Consider the following 20,230-nt stretch of genomic DNA (forward strand, 5'->3'; position numbering starts at 1 on the left):
TACATCTCATGAAGCTATTTAAACCTGTCCCTAATAGTCTTATGAAAACCTTTTACAAGTATTAAATTGTGCTCCTCCTTCTTCCTTCCTTCCTTTCTTACCTTGAGCTTTCTAAAAGCACTTCTTTAAAGGAAACCTTAGATAGTCACCTATTACCACATTACCTGTACTTTGATACTATGATATTATATTTAATACTGCCTCAGCATTAAGAGGGATCAAAAGAATGCTATATTATACAAGGAAAGATTAATGATCCTTGTGCCTGACATTCAGTAAGTCATACAAAGTCAAATCACTGCAGTTCTCAAGCCTGAAAAAAACGATGTTTTCAGTTATGCTCAGGCCCTCAGAAAGGAAGGTCAGGAAATAAAGAAAGAAGGATGAGAGGGAAAAGTGGGGTTCAGCAGGCAAGGAAAATTAGCTTCTGTGGTGACTTTAACCTCAGTTTTCAGAGAATAGGGTGGTGCTGGTTGAGAACCTCATTACCTGTGTTCACCAAGTTCTGAAATGCTTCTCCAATACTTTTCTGTATCACAGCAAGTAATGTCAGCTGCTTTGTTCCTTTTCCCTCGATAAATGTACTGGGCATTTGAACTTTAATTTACAATTGTGCATTTTCACTCCTAGACACAGGGATGAATACTCTTGCTGACAACAAATGCAAATAATATACTTTGTTTTTCTCCCACAGGACTGATTCTGCCCAAAATGACTTTGAGAAATACCCAAAAGTAAAAAATTTTGGATCCTGGCATAAAAACCAACTCATGGTCCTTTCCTTATCAAGGTCTCACAGGGATGCCTGGACTATATATCCATCAAAGCAACAAGCCATCTCTTAGGAAAAATCATGCCAGATGATTAGGTCATTTCTGCCTGGTCAAATCCAGGAAGATCAAACCTGGAGGCCACAGGCCACACCTACCCTAAGACAGCTATGAATGAAGCCCAGCACATTTGCAGATAAGATCATATTTTGATGCTGAAAGGTTGGACAACACCCTGGTTAGGTTTAGACCTTCTTTTTCTGTTTGCTTCTTGCGACCATCATTCAACAGTTCTCCATTTATGGCTATATTCCTGAGTATTTATTTTCTTCTCTTTTTCCCAAAATTAGCAAAATCTTTTATGTCTTCATGCTTCCCCTAGTTACCTGATATTTCAAATATTTACAGCCATCATCGTCAAAACATCCTTTCATCTTTGAATGCTTACCCACAATGATGAGAACCCAGTCTGACCAAAATCAAAGTTGTGACTTGTCCCTATTTGGCCAGATACATGGCTCTTGTCAGCTCTTGCTATAGTGCTGGGTTACACAGCCTCGGCAGGTGAATCACAGCCCTGGCCAGTTTTTATAGAATGTATTTCTAGGGTAGAGGCAGAAACTCACTCTTTCTTAAGTCTGTTTTTGTTGACCCTGCTACCTAAAACTGTCTTTACCAGGCATTCCAGGACTCATTCCACACCACCATCATGTTAAGTCTCAGTCCATAAAACATCCTTTCCCTGCAATGACTTCACAGAAGAATCCCTCTTCTACTCACTGACCCACTCCAGCCTTGTGTGCCGCCAGCATCTGCCACTAGCCAGAATGATCTGTTTACCAATTGCCTAGGAATCTTGGTATAAAGCAGATGGAGTTGACAAAACTCCAAGGTGATGCTGAGAGACTCTGCTGACCCATAAAAAAGGCAGACCTTATGCAGAATAGCAGAGTTTTAATGAATATGAGCCATGCTGTCAACAAGGACATCCCATGTGGCTGGAATACACAAAACATTTAATGGATCATTTTGTAAATGAAGTATAATCCAGGCCAAGCAATAGGAATTTCTTAATTTTTTGTAGGCATGCAAGAACTGTTACGGAAGAGCTGGAATACATCAATATACCAACCATAAAGGACTATTCATCTAGAAGACCTACACACATTCTAATTTGGTTTGCGTAGCTTCCTGGAACATATCTTTTCTGACATTTAGAAAATCAAGCTATTTAAAAAGAATAAGACATATATTCTCATTGGACAACAAGAAAAAATGCAAATTCATTCGGAGTGACTTCTGAATGGTGAGTCAATGATTAAAGCTTCCATTCTGAATTCTTGGCAGGATATGTGATTTAAAAGATTTATTAAGAGACAGAATGCAGCTGTATCTTAGCCTCCTTCTAATATTGCTTGTAGCAGATTACTGATCATCTGAGCCTTTGGCATTCAGTACATCTGCTAGAGAATACACTAGGAGAGCATTTTGTATTCAGAGTTCAGAATAAATTCTAGACTAGTACCTGGAATAAATCAATTTGGTTAGAACAGTCACAGAAAGGCCTTAGTCATGCTGCAGCATCACAGGGCTCAGAGGACATAAAAGAACAGCTTCTAATATATCAATGTATAGTGCGTCACGAGAACTACGCATGCTACAGTGTATTCATACCCACCTCATACCTATTAAGACACTGTTCAAAAAAGAGTATGAGAGCCAGGCCAGAGGAGCCATGGACACTGTTGTAGCACAATACCTCCAGAGAACACGTGCCTCCTTAATAAGGCCAGGAATTGCTTCAGTGTTCCTTGTTGCATGAGCCCTGAGCATCAGGTAAACTTACTCGGAATTCTACTTTCTGGTTCCCAAAACAAGCTCCTGATGCACATGACAAACCTGTTTCAATACACTCTTGTTCAAGGTTTTAAAAATTAGATTTTTTGTTTGTTTGTTTGCCACGAGAAAACAAGTATATTGCCTAATTTTTGTTGTTGGAGTGGTGTATTTCACCCAAAAGGGCCTCTCACAAACTGACTCCACATCCAAGCTTCTTTCAACAGCTCAGGCTGATCGATACCTTTCCCCTGAGGGAAGCAAGCCATCTGGGACAGACTGGCCCAAAAATTAAGCAGCAAAAAGAAAAGACCCATACAACAGATTGAGATGCACCTTGACCCAGTAACTATAAAACCCACAAATGTTCCCTGAAGTCTGGCTTCTAGCTACTATTACATGGTGGGTGGGTGGGTGGGTGTTACATACTCCACGAGGGAATTTAAGAAAAGTAAAAGCTATTGTCTATTTGTGCTTTTATAATCTAAGTTACTTTTAGAATGCACAGTCACCCCTCTATCCATGAAAGATTTGTGATGAAAGCCCCCAGACAGCTAATCTGAAGATGGTTATTATTCATAAAATGGCAAGGGATTTGAATAAAACCCATACATAACACCTAACAAAATGTAGATACTTTACTGTTTAGGAAATAACAATGGAAAAGCGTGCTTAGTACAGGCACATTTCTCCCAAATACATTGAATCAACATTTAGTTGAACACACATAAATGGAACTGTGAACAAAGAGTGCTAACTGTATTTCAAGTTACTTTTAAATTATATAATGCATGGGATATATGATATTTAAAGACATGCACCTTAGTAAAAAGGCCGAAACCATGAATACATTACTACCTTTTTACTCATTCAATGAGTATATATTAACTGTCTACTTATTATTGTGAGAACTCTTAGGTGCTGAGTGGAGATATGGGTGATGGGAACAAGATAATCCCTGCTGTTCTGAAGTTCAAAGCATAAGGATAGAGACAAACATTAGTACACAGACATACAAGAGAGAATTTCAAGGATTGAAAAGGGTGTGCCTGGTTTGGATAGGATAATCAGAAAAGGACAAAAGGAAGTGATTTTGAAATAGAAACATGACCCATAATATCATCTTCCAAAACAGGTTCTATACCACACCTTGCAGAAGTTATTAACAAATACATATGCAAAGTGTTTTCTGCCCAGATGGCCTCTCTCTGCCTAAACAAAACTAAATACAGCTTTCTTTCCTACCAGACATCTCAAAGCATCTCATTTGGTAGTTTAGCTTAATATTTTTGGAATGAAATACACAAAAAGCAATACTACTGAAACCTCCTTGACTATGGAACCCTAAAAGCTCTCATAGCAGACAATATTCTCAGGAAACAGCTAGTTAGTGATTTCACAAACCAGACCTCACCCCAGATATATTAGGTCAAAATCTCTAAGAGTAGGACCTGGGAATGAGTGCTCCCTTTAAAAATTCCCTGTGTAATTCTAATGTATAGGTACAACTAAAACCATTATGCTAGAATACAGGATACATGCAGCAAAAGCCAGTGCAAAAGGGTAAGAAGCAGTCTACTGGGGTCTGACTAGGAGGCCTTCAATGACATACACCAGAGACTGAATTTGACGTAACATGGTAGGTAGCAAGGAGATCCAGGGACAATTTCTAAGAAAGTGGTAGCAAATTATAAGCATGTAAAAATATCACAATGTATTTAGGATTCTGGTCCTCTTCTTACCACAGATTACATTTGAATGGCTATGGAAAGAAGAGATAATAAACATAAAACATACTATAAGAGGGAAGATGGAAGTTGAAAGATAATTTTAGACCAAGGACAAAATGAATTCTCGAAGTACCTCCAACTTAGGAAATGAAATAATCTGATTTCAGGTATTTGCTTTCACTCTGAGCTAGCAACTGTGGCACACAGTTTAGTGAATGCAGAAGGCTCTGACCCCATGAGGTGTTTACAGCCCAACAAGGAAGAAGATCAAATAGAAATAAATAAAAGAAAGCAGGTCTATTGGTACAGGCCTATAATCCCAGGTACTTATGAGGCTGAAGCAGGAGCCTCACAAAGTTCAAAGCCTGTCTACATAACAGAGTATAAGCTCCAGGCCAGACTGCACAATGTAATGAGACACTATTCCAGGATATAAAGTAAAAAGAGGGCTGGGTTATATAATTTATTTTGCTCACTGGTAATGTGCTTGCCTATCATAAGAAAAGCACAGGGTTCAATCCCCCACCCATTCTGTGGGAAAAGGTTAAGGGTACTAGGGAATATCCCTTATATGAAACATAGTAAATCCTCAATCTTTAATAATTTTCTACTACTCTGCCGGATTCCATGTCATATCTGAAACAGTGGAAGAACAAATAAGATTTACAAAGCCCTTAATAAAATAAATGAGGTAGACAGTATTTCTCAATGATTAAGGCATAAATGTTATCCCTGAGGAACCAGGAAAGATAAGTCTGAAAGATGAAGGTCAGGGCAAGAAAAGACCATTCTAAAACAGGGTAGCCTGACACACCAGTCTAGTGCATTCACAGCACAGGAAAAGCAGTGGCAGCAAATGTAGCTAGAGAGGTGGTTCAGACAGCCTAGAGGTCAGGACTGTTCCCACCAGGTAAGACCACTTAGACATGACCTTACTCATAGTGAGTGATTCTAAATATGGTGGAAAGGAGTGCTGCATCAGGTCACAGCAACCATCCTACCAATTAAAGAGAGCCTGTTTTATACAGGGTATGTCACTTAATGTTCAGAGCAATGAAAGAGTTTTACTCTTGTCCCTACTTTAAGATAAGAACAGTGAAGCATTAAAGAAACCACCATAATCAGAAAGATAGCCAGAGAGAAAGAAATGCAAGCAGGAACAACAGCAGGCAGATTCTTGAAACCCTGTGGCCTGGATGCATGGTATGGCTAATGAGTAAAAAGGAAGCATAGAGATCTTGTCCTTCCCCGGAGGACTTCCTGCCTGCCAAAACGGGGTAGACAGGTTCGTTGGCTTCCTTACACAAGCTCACTGGACCTCAAGCAGGCTTGTGGAGGAGGAAAACATTTGGAAGCATGTTGGGTTTAACTACCTGAGACACTCCAAGGAGAAAGACAATAAAAGAAAAGCAAAGTTTATCTACTGTATAGCGAATGAGATAATGTATTCAGAGAGGAGAATAAAGCATACAGATAGTACAGGCAGATTTTCACTGCTCCTAAACCTAACCCAATACCAGAAATAAAGAAACACCAAAGGCTATCAGTAAAGACAGCCAAGAAGCAAGGCAACAGATTCTCTGGCACAAAGGTCTACCGAACAAAAATGGCGACCAGAGTGATAATAAGTAAGGAAACACATTGCATGAAGAGAACTATGGGTGGACTGGATTTGGACAAGGGAAGAAACCTATGAAACAACAAAGAAAACCTGAATGTACAGCTACACATCAAGGTAGGCAATTCAAAGGGTTGTGTCAAGATCTGTGTTAGAGAACAGTTACGGAAGGGGATGGAAACAACTCAGCCTAAAGTGACTATAATGTTCTAAAAGCACAGCAGATATAATCATTAGCTATGAATTCCCAGATCTGCAGGTGATTTTTCTAATTAGTAATCTAACCTGAGCCATGACTAAGCAAATTCCCAAGTGATTCCAAACTCCATGTCCACAACCTTGAAATGAGAAGAGGTGTCCTATATGTGACTGGCAGAAGTACATATGCAGACTGATGTGTGAATAAAATTCTTTAAGGGAAATAGTTGCTTTAGAACAGAACTGAGATTAGATAGTACAATAAATTAAGTGATTATATTGTTAGGTATTGATCGAAGCTCAAAGTTCTTCCTGTTCTCAATTAAGAAAGTATCCCTCACTAATTTACACTACACAGGGGAAGGGCTGTAGAGCTCAAGAGGAAGCTAAAGAAAGATCCAAGGTAGAAGATGTCAGACTGGTACAGTAATAAAGAAGAAACAAGTGCTTCCTCAATTGATGAGGAGTGGGGTCACAGGTCAGCTCCAGAAAATTAGCTGTCTCTCCACTTGGGTGAACTATGACTCAGAAAAGATAGTCTCAGTATTTACGTTCTGCTACTGACATAGGATCTCTCTTCTGTTTTCTCAATAAACAGATACCTGCCCTGGGTGCAGTAAAACTTATACATAGTAGTAAGGAGTAGCAGCAGCTTCCAGGTACAAGAGGAAGGGTTGGGATCGATTTTAAAGCTTCTTTGATGATGACATGGTCCTAAAATTTAAGACTACAGAATAAAAGTTATGAGATTTTATATAAGAAATGTTCATGTCACTGAGTAGATGGTGAAAATCGGGGGAAGAAACCCCTGAAAGAAAAATTTACAAGCATTTAGAAGAATTGAGACAAGTTTTACATTCACAGAAGCACAACCGCAATGCCCCCCAATGCTGCTAACTTGTCAAATGTCTGGGCCATGATGTGCATGTTCATACCACCTAGAATTTAATCAGAACGTTAATTCAACTTACTTTTTATAAAAGTATTTAAGATCACACTTTATTTTATGAACTTCAATATGAGTCTATAATCACCTTACAAATAACCCTGATGAATCTTTTGATTGACTACATATTCTAAAAAGTTAGCCATCCCCACATTATCACCAATTAGCAGGAGGATAAAGGGGTTTATGGCCAGGATGTAAATCAGTTACTATTTAGTTCAGGTGGATGAGTTTTTCTTTTCTGTTTTAAACATAAAGACACTAACCACAAAAGAAGTTGCATGTTGATTTATATTCCAGTACAAGCTCCTTATCTCATTGCCCAGATTTATTAAATGTTCACAGAGCTGCCGCAGTCCACTGACCATGCTCTGGGTAACTCTACTCCACGGTAACAGTTTTAAATTCCAAACTAACCTCTTTAGCCTTACATTTTAGTCTCTGTGTCTTCATGGCAGCAAATTTCTCCAATACAGTCCTAAGAAAATATTTCTTACCTTCCTTCCTGGCTTAGGAAAGCTAACTGGCCACAGCTATAACACTTAGGAATCAAGTGAGTGAAGTCATTCAGTGGTCTTTCTACTAGATCTTGCTGTCTACTGGGTCTAAGGTTCAGCAGTTCAAGTATGCTTGAACTTCTGCAATAAAATGTACTTTTAAATTATTTTAAATTATATTTAATAAATTCTCCAAAATGATCCTTTTTGATTACTTACCCCAAAATGTTTCTAAGAATTTAGAGGTCAATCTAAGATGAGAAAATGTGTTTATAAGTCACCATTTAGAATAGGGTCTTAGTGAACAAAGGAGAGAAGAAAAATGAAAAACCACCAACTTCTCTGTAGCAATCTAACAGTCCACCAGTTAGTCATCAAGCCATATACAAAGCAAGAATCAATGGGTAACTACCTCTAGGACCTCTAGGGTACCAACAATCACAGGTGTTCAAGTCCCTTATATAAGAGGGTCTATTTACACGTGAGCTATGCACACCTTCCTATGTACTCTAATTCATCTCTACATAAAATATCTAATGCAATCCAAGCATTGTATGAGTAGCAGTTATACTTTACTGTTTAGGGAACAGGGAAAAAGATAAAGATATCTATGCATATTCTGTACAGACAAGTCTTTTCTCAAATAATTTTTATCAAGTTATTTAATGACATACTTTTTTGGCACTTTAAAATGAAATAAAAACACACTCCTTATTTCAGGTATTCATGTCTGAAACCTGACTGGTGAATTCACTGAGGGACATAGCCTCATCAGTCAGTCTATAGAGGAAGACTTCAGTCCCTGTCTTTGGCCTCTATGTGATCCACAGTATTTTCTTTAGCTTGCTGAAATTCTGCTAGTATTTAATTTCCTTTAATATTACTTTCTATAACGAAAGTAAAGAATCTAAGCCCTATCTTTAGAGAGCTCAATCTAACTTAGACTGAAGAGAATAAAGACATTACCATGTTTGGAGAAAGTATCTATCCAAAAGCATAGAACCCATAATGAGCACACCCAGGTTATGTCATTACATTCAATTGGCCACAAATTAACACTAGCTCTATGTGATGCAATAGAAATTTAAAGCCATGGTCAGCTTTGAAGAAAACACCCCACACCCCATAAAGCAACGTATGTTTCCAATGTTTACAACAGACTACTTGATGTGAGAGAGTCCCCTTTGGGTATTGCTTGTATTGGTTAATGAATAAAGAAAACTGCTTTGGGATGATAGGGAAGAACTTAGGGAGGCGGAGAAGACAAAACTGAATTCTGGGAGGAAGAAAGCAGAGTCAAGAGATGCCATGGATCCTCCACCTGAGACAGACACTGGTTAAAATCTTTCCCGGTAAACCACTGCCACGTGGCGATATACAGATTAACAGAAATGGGTTAAATCAGGATGTGAGAGTTAGCCAATAAGAGGCTAGAGCTAATGGGCCAAGCAGTAATTTAATTAATACAATTTCTGTGTGATTATTTCGGGGCTAAGCTAGCCGAGCGGCTGAGACAAACAAGCGGGCTTCTCCTTACAACACTACATGACAGAGCAGTTAAGACCACATCCTGTCCCCACACTGGACTACATCTGCGGCTTCTTGCCACCAAGCAATATTTTGATTTACCAAAATGTTCTAGATGGGCTTCCTAATTTCAAATGTATTTAACTTTTCTTACTATCACTGTTATTCTTAATCAACTACAGTTTAGCTTCAGTTTAGTAAGTACCAAAGGGTACAGTAGCACTTTGAAATATAATGCATGCACCATATTGAGGGGAGAAGCTAAACATATACAAATAATTTATGTTTATTTGTGTTTAGCTCATTAGGAACATAATAAAAAACAAATAATTATTTCTTTAGAAACATAGTAAGTAGTTCTACAGTCAAATTTAGACTCAGCTTCATATTTACTAAAGACTTCAACACAAAAAGGAATCATTCACCTATCTAGGATTGTTAGTCAAAGGATTTAAGAATCAAGGAAGAAAAAAAAATAACACCAAGCACGAGAAATGCAAGAATAGTTGAAGTTTCAACAGGTGACAAATAATTTAGAGGGTTTTGCACCTATATTAGCATTATGAATCGCTCTAAAGAGGAAGAAGTTAAAACTACAATTACTTAAAAATTTCTTTCTATCAATATAATAATTATGGCAACAGTCACAAAAAAAAAAAAAAAGATTCACAGAAACATAAAGTCACCCAGTGGCCAAATGCTTTCCTTAGAAGGAAATGTTCTCCAAATCACTGTCCACAAAGGATTGCCTGGCTGGTACTCTTGTGGTCTGGGTATAGAACACAAGCACTAAGTGGTATCCTGGAAGTCTAGACAAGAGCACAAATACAGCAACAAGAGGAATGAAAAAAGCAAAATCTTCCTCTTGCTTCTTTCCTTTCACGCCTTCTTCCCCAGGTACTCATACTGAATACATCGACACCAGTTTTTCCCTACTCAATGTCTCTCTGCTAACGTTCCCATGTTTTCCCCATCTTGTAGAGGACAGTGTCTCGAGGTCTTCGGCAAAGCACTAGCACAGCCATGACTATTATACCACATGGTTCCTTCTCCATTCTAGTCCTACTACTGTTCCTGTAACTCAGACCCAACCTCATCAATGCTGGCTCTCTATTCATATGACTACAATCAACATTCACTGATATTTGCTCTTGGATCCTAAGCCAGGTGCAGAGAAGAGTATACCAACAAAACAGATGTGGTCCTGAATTTTCGTGGGATGGTCTTTTTATGATCAATCAAAGCACTCTTTCTAGCATGTGAGGCCTTCAATAACAAACACATCCTAAATAAACCAACTCCTACTACTTTCTTGTCTACTGCTGGAAATGCTAACCATTCCTAAAACACACAGAGCATTCTTGATTCTGTGGCTCCCATTCAGAATGTTCCCCATTCTTCTCCTCCTGCCTAAGGGGTCTTAGCTCTTTAAAATTCTTCTGCCACCTTCCATGACAGCACCCTAATAGTCCCAGAACCAGAAAGAAGACCTCTTCTCCATTTTCTATCACAAGTGTCCCCACTGTACTGTTTACATTGATCAAGAGAAAAGATAGGATTTCCTGAGGGGACAAGCCTTCTTACCTCTTCTAACTCCACAGGTCTCAAAGTACCATCTAAGTGGCAGGCAGTATGAGTCTAAGTAACTGTTAGTCAATAAAATATAAAAGCCATCATAGCTTTCATGAGTCCAGGACTACAATCTCTTGTCAAATCACCCTTCCAAAGAGTAATGCAACCCCACAAAGCTAGGGTTTTTTTTTTCATGTTTGCAAGTTACAATCTTAACTTTTACAAATCCAATACTAGATACTTGAATTTGAGAAGCTATGTCAATTTATAAAGATGGTTTCTGAGTATTCACTAAGCAATACAATATGGTAACTGCTTATAATTATGTATTTTAAGTAATCGAGAGATGGTTTGAGGTATACAGGAGGATATGCATAGTCACATGTAAGCAATCGTAAACCTCAAACAAAAAGACAACAGTAAAGTATGGAATGTCAAACACCAAAGAAAGTAAGGGAATGAAAAGTGAAATTTGGAGGCAGGAATGTGTTTTATCTTACAAAATTATATCCCCAACTGAAACAAAACAAGAAAAAAAAAAACTTCAAGCTTTTGCTTAAAGTAATAAAAAATTCTATCCATTTCACTTTATCTGATTAAAGCAGAACCTTACCACACCAGCTAGATCAAACATTTGGAAATGAGGATTTTGTACAGAAATGTGCTATGTCTGACCCAGCTCCATCCTTTACCACTCCCTGTGAGAGCTACAGTGTTCATTCTACACATGACAACTTAGAATCTCCATCAAGAACCCTAAGTAAGCACTCCCAGCCCCACCAAAAAGAAGTTAAAACAATAGGGTAGCTGTGAAATTTTTACTTTTTACTGGCTATTTTAGGTTAAGTGTAATTTAAGTCTCCCACATTCACAGAACAATACAATGGAATTTACAGGAGAAAAAAAAAGTAAAAACTCAGGCGCTTGGTGGGCAGTGTATACCTTTAATCCCAGCACTCAGGAGGCAGACGGATATCTGAGTTGCAGACCAGCCTAGTCTACAGTGCAAGTTTCAGGACAACCAAGAATACACAGAGATACCCTGTGGAGGGTGGCGTGACACCTCACGAGCTCACTGATTATGCGTCTTAGTTACGGTTACTAAAGTGATGAAACACCATGACCAAAAGCAACTTGGAGAGGAAAGGGTTCATTTTATTCATAGTTCCATGCAGCAGTTTGTCATCAAAACAGTGAGGGTAAGAAGTCAAGCAGGACAGGAACATGTAGGAAAAAGCTGATGCAGAGGCTACAGAAGGATGCTGCTTACTGGCTTGCTCATCATGGCTTGCCCAGCCTGCTTTCTTATAGACCCAGATTACCAGCCCAAGGGCAGCACCACTCAAAATGGGCTGGGCCCTCCTCCATCAATCACTAGTAAAGAAATATCCTTTATCCAGATATTTGGAAGGCATTTTCTCAGTTGGGGTTTCCTCCTTTCAGATAACTTTAGTTTGTGTCAAGTTGACATTTCCCATGTTTTAGACTTACCTATTTAGGGAAAACTGAGGATTCAATGTCATTTCATTAGGATTAGACAAAGTTAACTATGATGTACTCTGCCCTAAGTAGAACATATGTGAAAGAACAGAAGGGCCATTTTGCAGCAATATGTGTACTGATCCCTCTGCTAGGGCAAACCAAGCAACGAGGTCTATTGGATTCTCAGCTGACACAATCTACAATACTTATCTTAGTACTACCCAGAATGGCATACCAAGAGAATTGCTGGGATGAATGAAAAATCAATCTTTCTGCAAACTTTCCTAGAAAAGGGTAATAGTAATTCTAGTGCCTTCTAAGGGCCTCACATAATACTGACCATCCAGTACTGTCCATGAAAAAGCATTCCATCTTGCATAATAACAACATAACAACCATCTGGATGTTTTTGGTAGAAATCAAGAATTCAACAAGAAGCAGAAGAATAAAATTTTTATTCTTCAAAGAATTTTATTACCTTCTTTTCTTTAGGGAAACAATGATTAGAAAAAGGTCATGTAATATAATGTTTCCATTCAAACCTGATAAAACTCCCATCAACTCCACTGTGTTTACCACTCTGGGAAAGGGAGAAGAAAAGTCTCAAGGCAAGCAGAGTTTGAAGGACTCTTCAGTAGTCATTCAAGGCTGATTCTTGGCCTACCTCTCACTCAAAGAAATCATAATATGCCCAAATATAAAAATGCAAAAGAATTAATTCTTTCCTCTCTGGAGCTGCTTATTAACCCTAACGCTACTGAAATTTTAGGGTGGATACTCTTTGTTGTAGGGACTGTCACATTCACTTCGTGATGCTCAGCACTATCCGACCTCCACCCACTAGAAGCCAGCGGTACCAAAGTTGTGACAACCTCAAGTATCATAGGGTACCACCAAATGCCTTCTGGAGAAAGGCCTTGGTTGGAGATGCCCCAGTTTTTTCTCCAGATCAGTAACTACTCCCTGGGAGTGGAGGACATACGATTAACATTTAAGTGTCAAGAACCCCAATCCCATCCTCACTCCAGGTAGACTCAAAAGTTGTGCAGTCATCTAGCCATTCTCACATGTTTAAAAGGAAAACAAAAGGCACTATGCTTTCTTTTGTTAGAAACTTCAACTTCAAAAGAACAAAACTATTCAGAGTCTATGATCTCCAGGCAAGCAACCAGCTATAAAATCTTTAAAAGGAAGGGAGGGAGGAAGGGAGGGAGGGAGGGAGGGAGGGAGGGAGACCGGGAGACCCACTAAGTTAGCACACTTGCTTGCAAAATTAAAAAAAATAAATAAAAACACCCTCATCAGGTTCTCTATCACTTGTAATATTCAAGCTAATTGTATGCAAAGCACAACAGTAGTCTGTCAGGTACATTAAAACAAAAAGCAAAAACAAAAAACCTTACATGAAAGGTTCACTGAAGATGCAGGCATTGCCAATGGTTCAGAACTTGAGCTCTGAAGCCAGTTTCCTGAACCTAGATACTAATCCCATCAGCTGCATATTCCTTATCATCTTGGTTTCAAGCACAACAAGGCTATCTCGACCCCCTCCTCATATTAAGACATCAGAATAAACTGTTGCATCCTGGTACCCATGAGACAGTCAACTTGGATTTTTGATCAATGATGTTCAATGAAAATCTCTGTACCTGTACTCAAGGACTGTTACAATGTGGCCATAACTGCTCAACAAAGATAAACAAAATAGTAGATGGTTCTAGATCATGAATCACTGGCAACAAATAATTATTAGAACTGTCTACAACATCCCAACATTGTTCAGACAGAGTTTCTACCAAAAGTACAAGCAAGTAAAAACAATTTCATTTCCTCTTACATAACATCATCTTAAACCTTAACTTTCTGAAATGGCATCATACAAAACAAAATTAAAAGATAACTTAGGGGCTGCAGAGATGGCTCAGTAATTAAGAACACTGGATGCTCTTCCAGAGGACACATATCCAATTCCTAGAACCCACATGGTGGCTCAAAACCATGTGGAACTCAAGTTCTAAGGGATCCAACACCATTATCGCCTCTGTAGGTACTTCATGCACATGGTACACAAACATACATGCACGCAAAACACTCACACACATAAAATAATGTTTAAAACTAAAAAAATTAAAGATAGAAGGTAACAATTCTACCTTTTCTCTCATTTTGTTTGTGGTAGTAAGAACTGAACCCAAGGCTTGCACATTAGATAAGCAAGTACTCTGAACTTCTAGCTCCTTTTTTTTTTTTTTTTTAAATCACAGGTCACTAGGCTCAGAGGCTTTGACAGAAGATAACAAACTCTAACCTCTGATTGCCTATCTAAGGCTTTTTTTGTTTATTATAAAGGTAAGATTTCCTAGGAGCTCAGGAAAAAAAGAAAACATAAGTAGTTGACACTCAGAAAAAGGGGTGTTGCAAAATATACACGAAAACGTAAAAGGTTAAGCCATTCTCTTAGTTATTCCATCATATAATCATTTGCTTCCTTTGCTGGGTCCCAGGCATTAAGTGCCAGGGACATAGCAATAAGTAAAACATAGTCTTCCTTTTTCAGCCTTTATACTGTTAATTAAAGAAGTTGATATCTACTAAGTTTTTGAATCCAAAGATTCAATATTTCTCTATTATTTTATTTACCATTAAGTCATTTGATTAAAATGATACGCTCATTGTTAACTAAGTTAAATAGTCCAAACCTTTCCTAAGTAAAGATTCCTGATGGATGAAGGCACAAAAGCTCCAAGGACTTAAGCTATCCAGCTTAGTGTCAGCCACATCCTTCCTTCAAGTGCCATAAGATGAACCTCAGCTAGAGTCAAACATTTACACTGACTTCAGAAGTAATCCCAGGTGCTAGTTACACAACAGGTAATAAACTCCTACATATCCCCTTTGCACAACTTATCCCAGGAAGCAGTAATTTCAAATCGCATTGTTATACATACAATTTTGGAATCTAAATAATATATGCCAAAGGAAATACAAAACCTGGCCACTCTAAATCAGCTCTTGTACATTTTAATCCACATATTTGACAACAGCTGCTCAAGTCTGCATGAACATTACTTTAACCTGAACACTGATCCTAATAGAATTAAAACATTCCAAACCATCTACTAATTAACTACGGAACTTTGTTACCTAACATCTGTGTTTTAGTTTACTCATGGACAGGATGGGGATAATTTTGACACTGCCAAGACTTAAATGAGAGAAGGAAAAAGTATCTTGCAAAATATGAAGTACTATATAAACATACCTTTCTTGAACTAACAGGCAATTATGAATTTAAAACAATAAAAGAAAATTTTACAAGAAACTTTCTGGGCTGAGTGTAGCTAGTCAGTCACAGAGCACTTGTCTATAATATACAAGGCCTGTTACATCTTCAGAACCAAATAAAATAGTCTAACAGATCCTACTGTAGTTATTTAAACTCTCTGTACATCTCTGCCTTGTCACATGTTGTAAAATTGAGATAAATAATACTAATGCTATAATTTCATAAGGATACAAGAAAAGAAGTAAAGATCACCTGCACAATAAACTATGGAAATTTGCTTACTCTTAGAATTATCACTCTTTCAACAACACTATGCCATTTCATTACAAATATCATCATCTCCAAAGTTCTCCAGCTCTCTAAAAGAACTAGTAAGACTTACAGAAAAGTTAGTCAAACACACCTCAGTACACAGTTAAGATCAATGCACATTCAAGCCACATGTACAGTTATTAATAGTAGAACTCTTCAAATATATACTGACTAGTAATGGTGTTCAAAGTGAATTTTAAATTCAGTCAGAAACGATTCCTGTTTTCAACTTTAAAAGAATGAACACACCAAAATACATATATTCTACTTTAGCTGTTCTTATTCCTGAACCCCATGTTCAGCTGCTTTCATTTCCTCTTTCTACGTGTCATTTTCCTACAAACTTCACTAGTAAGTTCAGCACTGGTTGTCTATACTGCAACCCAAATATATCCTGAAAAAATACTAACTGCACAGAGGCTTAGCTACTATCCAAATAGTAGTTCTCTCCTTCTCCAGCTATTCCATGAGTACCAGCACTCTCAGTAGCAGGGGTGCTGCAGAAGGCAATGCTAAAAGTGGAGCTTACACGGTAGCTGGGAAGGGGAAACAGGCAATAAACAAGTGTGTGCCTAGAACAGCCTGTTTGTGTGGGGTGGTTCAGGAATGAGGGAGCAGCCAGTTTGATTAAACACTTTGCTAAAAGTGGATCTTAGCTTTAGATTTCAATTTGCTGATCCCAGACTCCTTCTGGGCAGGGCACTGACCCTGCAGGGTGGAGGGAAGGGGGAACAGTTGAACTTGAGGCACAAGCACACAGATCAGATCTCTCACTAAAGACAGTTAGGACTGCACCTGCAGTACCTTACTTCTCTTGTTGCAGAAAGCCAAGAACATCACAGAAACAAGCATATTATTTGTTATTTGAAAACGGTTTGGCCAAGAATGAGAACTACAGAAGGGAAGTTAAGAAACTTTCTATTTCCCCTTCAGTCACTGGCTCTCCTATGTGGCCTCAGGCGTATTCACTGACCTTTATGAACTCTGGTATCCCCACCCATGCGCTGATCCTTCCTGACTGTCACACTAGGCTAGTCTCTTAAGCCTTTAAGCTTCAGTGTCATCTGTTAAAGGAGGCCAGAGGAATGACACTGCTTGGCAAACTGTAGGGCACATTACTGACAGAAGCTACTTAAACAAACAGAGATCCAAGCTTGCTAGCTGCTTTATGGAAACATCAGGAAGACAGAGGTGAACATGTAAAATGCCTTAAGCTCTCTGCAAAGAAAGGTGTCACGCAGTACTAGTGTTTTTAATTTCAACAGCACTATTCTTTCCAGTTCTATTTACAGGCCTTTCTAAGATCTACAACTAAAAGATCCTACAAACCTGCAGAAGCAGAATATGGAGTTGGAAAACAAGAATAAAACCAGGTGTGGAGGCTCACAGCTATAATCTCAGCAATCCGAAGCCTGAGACTGGGAGATTAAGAACTCAAGTCTGGTCTAGGCTACACAGTGAGCCCCTGTGTGAAAGAAGCAAGCAGCAGAGTCGAAGAATTACTGCCAGTTTCCCTGCCACCATCTAACTTGCCTATGTGACCACAGTTCAGGAGGGTCCTGCAGAGTTCTGAACTCCCTGGAGCCAACCAACACTTGCTGTTGAGTATTTGTACACTGAAAAAATATTGCTGTGATTGGTGTAATAAAAAACTGAACAGCCAGTCGCTAGGGAGGAGGTAAAGGTGGAACTTCAAAGCAGAGAGAACTCTGGGAAGAAGAGAGGAGATGCAGAGCAAGCAGGATGTGCAGGAGAAGAGGTAACAGCCACGAGCCACGTGGCAGAGCATAGATTAATATAAATGGGTTAATTTAAGTTATAAGAGCTAGTTAGAAACAAGCCTAAGCTATAGGCTGAGCTTTCATAAGGAAAAAAAAAGGCCTCCGTGTCATTAATTAGGAGCTGACCAGACAAAGACTATACAAATGCTGGATGGAGAAAAGTTGTGCTTTTGTTTTGAGATGCAGATCCCCCTACACAACACAAATCCTTGTGTATTTATGAGCTAAAATAATTCTCTGAAAATGACAAGATAACCCATCTCCCAGAGGACAGAGTAAACCTAAAGGATATCCTAAAGTTTTACCCTTCTGCTTCTTTGACAAACCAGATAAGAAAATCTATACTGTGCCCATCTGTCTCCCTGGATCGAGTACAGGTTACACACTGCAGCTCTCTGAAGAAAACTATTGGCTCTATGATATAGAAATAGCAAGAGCCTGGCATTAATGCTGTGGGTCACTTCCAATAAAAACAGAGGGGGTATATAGATTTGCAATGATGAAGGCCAGCTAAATCCCTCTTTACAGACCGAAAGCAACTCCCACTGACAGCTGTTACTAAGTCAAAGTCAAAACAGCTCTATCTTTCACTTTGGCTAAGACTTCTAAGGCCTTCCCCCAAGTCTAATAATTTCATAAACTGTCTTCAGGCTACTGACTCTGAACAAGTCCTAAACCTTACAGTCATCGCCAGTGTAAATCAGTGTCTATGCCTAAATGTACTGTCTCCTGCTTCTTTTCAACAGCCTTGTTTGCAAAAATAGTAACTTGGCCTGTGTAGGACCACTTACACTAGCCCATCTCCATTACCAGAATGAGGTAGAATTTCTTTTTTTCCCCTTTTTAAAAAGTTTTCAAATTGTGTGTGTGTGCATGCACAGAAAACATAAGTGTAGATAACCGGAGGCCAGAAGACGGGGTCATAACCCCTGGAGTTGGAGTTATAGGTAGCTGTGAGGTGCTTGATGTGGGCACTAGGCACAGGACAATAAACATTCTTGGCCACTGTGTCATCTCTCCAGTCCCCTTTTAATTAGTATTTTTCTGAGTCAGTTCCCACTGTGTAGCCCAGCCTGGAATTCACTATGTAGAACAGACTGACCTCACACTGATGAAAATTTGAGGGTCTCTGCCTCTAGAAATTTTTAAAAGATGGTATGAAGAATGATAAAGGAAAATACCTTCTGGAAACATATCTCTTTTTCCCTTTCTAGCCAGCAAAAGCATTATTACCAAATCCAAAACCCAGGCTATCAAATATGAAAGGCAATAAAAGTTTCCCATTAAAAGAAAATACAAAGAACTTGTAAGTGTTTAACATATAATTACCAACTCCCTTTAGCTGCTTTGTAGGACAAAGAAAAAAGTAAAATTTTAGGCTAAGTAAATGAAAAACGTAGCAATGACCCTTCACTGAGGCTGAAGAAGCATCCAAAATGCAGTTCATTTTTGTCTAGCTCATTATTCCAACACAGCTCAGAGCTACACTGCCTAGATGCAAACAAATTTGCCAATCAAAATGATAAGTAAAATAAACAATAGGAAGCAGATATTGAGGGGCAGTGAGTAAGAAATATGCCTTTGAATGTTACAAAGAAATTCTCTCAACAGGAAAAGCAAAACATCTGCCTTCATTTAAAAGTTTGAGTTGTGTGTGATTTCCTGCATCTAAGAACCTCTTTCTGAACAACAAAGAGGCCACAAAACATCATATTTTCCTCTCCCAACCTCCCCGTTCAAAAACCCCAAGGTGATGATTAACAAACAGCCCCCTTGTCTTCAGACAGTCTAAGAAGCCACAGGAAAAGATAAATTCAACAGAAGAAACCTTAGTAAGTAAACAAGAAACAGGCTGCCTTGGGAGAAGACAAAACTTTCCTACAAGAAACAGCAAGTAGTTCTCCTCACTGTCAAGTGGTAGACCAGGGAAAAGCTACCCAGAGCTCTCACCAATTGAGGCAGCCTGCTGGATAGAGAACCCAACCTGAATAGTTTCAGCCTTGGACTCCAGGCAGCTGTAGAGACTCTTCAAAAGATTCTGGGTGCAAGTCCAAAGTTCAGGGGCTCAAGGGCAAAAATCAAAGACTATTTTAGCAGCCAGGAGCATCTCCATTCCAGCAATGAGCTCGGGCCTGAATCTCTAACTCATGGCCAATTCATTTCCTAACAGGGCAGCCTCCCGGGCAATCATTCCAACCTACCACCTATAACTATATTACCATGTGCAAATCTGACCCTGCTTAATCACCCTTTGATTGGACATAATCCTTTTCTTAGGATCTTTATAAGAATTAAAGAATTTTGGCAGTATGCCCAGATCTTTGGTAAGCACATGCCAGATATATAATAAACGTTCACTTCCATTGCAAGGAAACTCTTAATTCCACCCAACAACCACTACTTAAGGTGAGGGAAAAAAAATTACAGACATTTTCCTGTGGTGCCTCAAAACCAAAAAAAAAAAAAAAAAAAATCTAACATAAAAAAGAAAAATGGAGGAACCCACAGAATTTAGAAAATAGGCCTCTCAACACACATACACACTCTCAGGGGTTAATTTTCACCTTCTGGATTCTCTTGCTGAGAAAAACCGTTTACAGGGGTCTTGCCCAAGAAACTGCCACCTGCAAGCGACAATGCTAGAACCTCTGGCAATTTTGGAAAGAAAGTAATTT

The 20,230-nt window shown here is 38.8% G+C and overlaps 1 protein-coding gene across 13 annotated transcripts in view; it reads right to left on the reverse strand.

The window, feature by feature from the left end:
* Tle4 (TLE family member 4, transcriptional corepressor) overlaps window positions 1-20,230 on the reverse strand; it is a 135,806-nt gene that overhangs the window by 107,061 nt on the left and 8,515 nt on the right. The window lies entirely within an intron of this gene.

Source organism: Alexandromys fortis, unplaced genomic scaffold (genome assembly GCF_014885135.2).
Source record: "Alexandromys fortis isolate MF-2015 unplaced genomic scaffold, M_Fortis_MF-2015_v1.1 scaffold_10, whole genome shotgun sequence".
Classification (NCBI taxonomy): domain Eukaryota; kingdom Metazoa; phylum Chordata; class Mammalia; order Rodentia; family Cricetidae; genus Alexandromys; species Alexandromys fortis.